Source organism: Rousettus aegyptiacus, unplaced genomic scaffold, assembly GCF_014176215.1.
Source record: "Rousettus aegyptiacus isolate mRouAeg1 unplaced genomic scaffold, mRouAeg1.p scaffold_m13_p_4, whole genome shotgun sequence".
NCBI classification, from domain to species: Eukaryota; Metazoa; Chordata; class Mammalia; order Chiroptera; family Pteropodidae; genus Rousettus; species Rousettus aegyptiacus.
Genome location: NW_023416307.1, coordinates 14,632,028 through 14,638,165, shown reverse-complemented (window position 1 = coordinate 14,638,165; position 6,138 = coordinate 14,632,028). Strand labels below are relative to the sequence as shown.

General features: G+C 34.9%; 1 pseudogene; it reads left to right on the top strand.

Annotated features, from left to right (window-relative positions):
• The first annotated feature begins 4,721 nt into the window (after positions 1-4,721).
• LOC118602083 lies at positions 4,722-4,840 on the top strand (annotated as a pseudogene).
• Positions 4,841-6,138: the final 1,298 nt, after the last annotated feature.

The window sequence follows — 6,138 nt, the reverse complement described above, 5'->3', positions numbered from 1 at the left end:
TGAACCTGCAGAAAACAAAAACCACAGATAAAGGAGACTACTGAGTTTAGTTAACACTCTGGTTAATTTAAGGATTCATTGTTAAATATGTTAGAAATGAAATACTATGAAAAAATTTCTTGAGATAACTGGTTATCTCACAAGTTTCCAAGGTATAATCATGTGACATGAATAAAACCAATTGGATTGATTTGAGACTCCTATCTAAAGATGTCACTCACTGAGTAAAAGTATAATGCACCTAGTGAACTAAAAATCTACTACCCTTATGGGGAAAGAAGGTATAAGGAGGTAATATAAATTAAATAGAAAATATCCTTTCTCGTGTAATAATGTAAATGAAAATTGAGTATAGAAAAAATGTCAAACAAAGCAAGGTGTCAGAATCTGTAATGAAATATCAAAATTGTAGGAGTCAATAAAAACATGTTAGCTGAGGGTTACAAGTCACTGTGGTTTTGTTATATCAATATATGAATATACTGATACAGTAGCACTGTATAGTAGCACTCGAATAACACCAGCTAATTAAAGTTCTGTCAGGTTCCCTAATATAAAGCCTAGTTCTTCATGCTCAGTCATTTAACTTAGCTCAAAAGTGAAATTTCGGTCACAACCAAACGCTAAGAAATTCTACTCTTTAATTGAATATATTGAATAAAAATGTACACATTCTTTATATATGTATATGTATCTATCTATAATGTGTATTTATATATATATATTTGCATGTGTATATATATTTTTAAAGGAAAATACAATTATTTTTAATAAGAGGTTTAAATTTGATGTGAAAACTTCAGGAAGTTGAGCCAGTTAATCTGTAGCCACCCGTTTGTTTATAAGCTACTAATCTTAATTTTGGAGATTTTACCAGAAGCCTTTTTTGTGTGTGTATGATATCATTTTCCTTAAATATTAAGTCTATTTATATAAATTCATCTTACATAGTTTATAGTCATGCTTTATCAAGTTTTTCATTTGTCTTTTAGTTGTCTCTCACTTTCCTCACCGATTCCGAAGGGTGTTTTTGAGTTTAAACATTTAATTCTATGTGTTGTTCAGTATTTTAAAGATGCAGACGATGTGCTGATCATTCACAAAAGTTGACAGAACCTTGACGGATCTTGAACTGACCCATCCCATCAGTCATGCTTATGTGTAATTCATTAAAGGATTTTTTTTCTTAATCCCAAATTTATTTTCATGTTTCAACTTTTCATTATTGTTTTTTATTTGAATAATTGGGGGTGGGGGGGTGGGGAGACGAGAAATGCCCGGGGCGTAAAAATATAAACTTCATAATAATACAAAAAAAATGATGTAGAGAAATAAGAAAAGTCTACACGCAGAGCATTTTTTCTTTGATACTTTTGTGTTTATTTCATGTTCCAAGCCCTACAAGAGGGTAGTTGGGAAGTGTAAGAGATTTTTCAATGCAACGGCCTTAGAGGAATCATGTGTTTTGTGAAGTTAAGATGCTTAATTATGTTGAAATTTAAATACTAGCTAAGTACAATTCCCAGAGGAGCATATTTATCCATATCCTCTATTATTAACTTCTGTACACTATTAAATTTTAAACACACACACATACACACACACACACACACACACACACACACGCACACATCTCCAGGCATCCTGGTATGAATTAAAAATATGAATGCTATCATACTATTGATAACTGTTCTACATGGATAGTGATGCAAAATAAATTTATTAAGAATCCTTCAATGATACACACCACTCTTCTGAAAATGCTGATACATTTTGTACAATATTCATACACTATGTCCACTATTACATGAAAAAAAGTTGTAAAATGTTCTATTTCAAATATTGTTCTTTATAACACATATATTTAAAATTTCTCTGCAGAATATTCTCAACCTTTTTACGTATGTTAAAATAGTAATGAAATTTTTATAATACAGAATGGATCCCACTGTTATTAATAATAATAGCCTCTACTACAAATCCCATCACTGTGTGTTTGCTAAATAAGCTCAGTGATTGCAATCATGATACTATTATTGAAAATCCATTAATATGCAATCCATTATGCCAGGTACAGGAGAAACTAAGTGATAATAAAATAATTTCAGAGTTCTCTGACCTCAAAGAGTTTATCATCTAACTAGGGAGATAGATTACAAACAAAAAGATGTTCACCAATTTAAAGATTTTCTCCTTATGATGCTTTAAATATTCTACTAGCCTCCTAGATAATCATTTCACTTTTATCTGTCAAAAAAAATCAGTTTACATGATATGTGTGTGGCAGTAGAAATTTATACTTTTAATAGAATCGATAGATGAAACTATATTAACCTAACAGAAAAATGAAAACTCAATCAAATTCAATATTGAAGTTTAAAATTTCTATATATTTTTTTTAGAGAAAACAGGCACCAGTATTCAGAGCCTATAATTGGGGTTGCTGATGTAAAGAATCACTATGGAGAGGAACCATTTCTAAATACAACCACCCATATTTCCAGTCAGAAAGTAATCACTATTTCTAAGCTACATTGGGCTGAATTTCCTGCTAACAAATGTGATAATACAGAACTCTATGAAAGTTAATGTTCCAATGAGAGCTCCAAAAATGATCTCCTCAAAAAATAATATTGGTGCATTAAAATAAAGAATTGCACATTAAATTTCAAGTTAAGACTCTCATAGCATTAATGCAAAAAAAATAGGCTATGAAGTATTTACTTTATTTTTTCCCCTTTAAACACTTTCTACAGTGTCAGAATATATTTAGAAAAGTTAATCTGTACCAAGATCATACTGAGACTCATTACTCAGAAAATTTCAGAGGCATTTCAAACAAATAAAACATACAATTTTAGAAATAGTAATTAATTCCCCTTATTGATACACGACGACACTTTTTACTGCTATTCATTATTTCACATATTTTTTTTTTTTGATTTCTGCTTTCATATCATAGAACTTGGTTTGATTATTCCTTAACCATCATGTGGTAGTAACTTCTTTGTCATAGACACCATCGTTTTCTTTTGTCTTTTTTTTTTTTTTTTGCTTTTGTTTTTACTTTAAAGAGCCATTAGAACTGGTCAGGAATGTTCCGTGCAGATTGTATATGAGCCAGACAGATACCAACTCTGAAAAACAAGAACCTTTCCACACTCCTCTCTACACTACCTCCAACCTGCATACGCGAACTTCTCTACAGGTGGTTTCAGCTCTCAGATTATTCTCTGACTAAGAATAAAAGCATAAAATAATAAATGTCTAGTGTTAAAGACACCAGTTCTATTTATTTCACAGGTATGCATGAGAGGGGTAGGCAGAGAACAAGCTGTGATGGCGTATGACCACCAGCATTGTGAGCTGCTCAGTCTCTGCCGAAAGGACCTACACTTCCTCTTCATGCACTGGCTTGGCTGTGCTCGGTGACCACTGCTCTTCTAACTGATCAATGCCCCATTTTGATTGGTTGATACCCAGCTATATAAGTTGTTAAATCTTTTAAATATCACCTTCTCCTTTGCTGGGTGAACTTGGACAAAGGAATCCTCTCTCAACATCAATTGTGAAATAAAAACTTTGAACTGGATAGTCTCAAAGTCCCTTACAGTCTACCATTTGGGCTTTAACTATGCACATAAGGAATAGGAGTCAAGATGGAGTGAGAATGCCAATAGTAAATTTTCAAGAGCATCACATCTCAACCACTGAGTTAGAATATACAATATCAACTATTAAGTAAAAATTGAGACTTGATAGGGCAGGGTGTTATGGAGATGATTTTCTCAGTTAAACAATTTGGACCTTCACAGAGATGGGAACCAGCTGGTATTGTAAAACCAAGCCTAGAAAGTATAAAAAAAAAAAAAAAAAAAAACCCACTAAATATGCTCATTTTTTACAAGCTTGCCAAGCAACTCCAGCTTTCTTGAACAAAATTGCAGAACAGGAAATTTCCAAAATGGTATGCCTACATTTGTATTTGCAGTTTATGAGTTTTGTTTTAGTAGAAAGGTGGAAATTGACTCAAATTGGCTTAATTCATGTGGTGGATATAAAATCACTGCAATAATGTAAGCATACAAAACAAATGTTAGTAAGTTATTATTTGTCATCATGAGTTATTCTTTGGTTCATAAATACATGGGCTAAAGGATCTACTCTATCTTAAGGTACAGAAATAAACTACGTGTATTTAGATTTTTTCCTAGGGCCTAGATTTTCCTGGGATAATCTAGCCTAAATAAAGTGTGTATATTTGTGGGCATGCATGTGTACATGATCATGTATGGGGGGCAGGGTGGGATGTGAGGTGTAGGACATTCCAGGCAGCCAGAACACCATATTTAAAAGCACTGATGTAGGAAACAGAAAGAAGAATTCTAGCAATACTGGATAGTTTGCAGAATGAGTAGAGGACAAAATATACATAAGGAGAGGTAAGAGAACATCCTGTAGTGGATGTTAGAAGCAAGGACATAAACAACATTCCATGGCCCACTATAAAAGTTTTTACTTGCCATAAGGAAGGCAATGAAGGGCACATTGAGAGAGGGCTATTCCAATCAAAGTGAATTGCTTGGGTACAAATTCTATTGCTTAAAGAAGTTTTGTGTATTCTTTTAAAATAATAGAGAAGTTGAATGTGGTTCCATAGTGTAGCGGTTAGCACATCTGCTTTACATGCAGAAAGTCCTGGGTTCACACCACTGTTCATAGTCTATGGCCATGTTACCCTGAACAAGCCCGATCCTGTCTGATCTAGGAAGCTAAACGGGGTCGGGCCTGGTTTCTACTTGGATGGGAGACCACCTAGGAAGACCAGGTGCTAAAGGCATAAATAACAATAAGAAAATTAAAATAAATAAATAATAGAGAAGTCTAACTGTGCTAATGGGAAGATGAAAAAGGAGCCAAGATATGAATACAATAGCTATTAAAGTTGTTTAACGTCCATTTGTTTTATGTTGATCAACATATATTGGTTACCAAAAGGAAACAGGAAAGCTGAGCTCTTGCTCTTTCATCCTGTTAATGGCCATTGGGTAACATGATTTGCATTGTCCTGTGTTAGAGTTAACTGATCTTTTCCCTGCTTGAGCTAGTCTGTTGCTGAATTTTATTAAAATTTTCAGTTCAATTCTTACATTCTTCAACTCTGCGATTTCTGTTTGACACTTTTATATAATTTCTCTCTCTTTGTTGAAATTTTCACTTTGTTCATGCATTGCTCTCCTGACCTCAGCGAGGCTCTCTTTGCGGCTGTCATTTTGAACATCCTGTTGGGTAAATTATTTATCTATGTTTCATTAAAGTTTGTCTCTGAATATTTGTCTTTTTTTCTGTCATTTGAAACATATTCTCCTGCTTATTCTCCTTGACTCTCTGTGTTAGTTTCTGTGCACGAGATAAAACAGCCAATTTTCCAAGTCTTGACAAAGTTATTTCACATAGATTAATCTTGTCAATAGGCCTGACCTGAGCTCTTAGTTTTCGGTCAAAGTTTTGTGATTGTCAAAGCTGCCGTCTTTGTTTTCAATGGCTTCCAGCAGTTTAGGGTATGCCAAGGCATTTGAAATCCGTGTCCTAAAAGCATGGTAAATGCCCATACATCTGTTCAAGATCCTGAAGGACTACTGATTGCCTGCTTCTCCAGCTTCCCCATGCAGGTTACTTGGAAGGCCGACCTTCAGATACCATCTGGGAAAGGCAGGGTGTTAGATACGCAGCCTAGTCCCCCTCAGGGAGAAACCAAAACTGCACGTTTCCTCGCTGATTTTGTGCTGAGCCAGGGGGAATAGTCACTGGAAATGTTTATGTGACCCTGGGGAACTTATGATTGCTGAACCCCATCAGCTCCCACAGCCAGGTGGCTTGGTGGCAGTCCCTCTGGTGGCAGCTATAAAACTTAGAGTGCTATATATGTGAACAAGCTTATTGAAGGGAGAACCTGGATACCTGGTCTTACCGTTGGAGAATTTGAGGGGAGACAGAAAGGGGTGTGCCCACCAGTTCCTTCAGGCTCCAAGGAGGATCCTAGTCAAGTCCTATTTGTAGGCTGATTAGAACTAGAGCCTCTGGCGGAGCCGGGAAAATATGCAGTCAAATCCTTTTCAGTGAGAAACTGGTAGATAG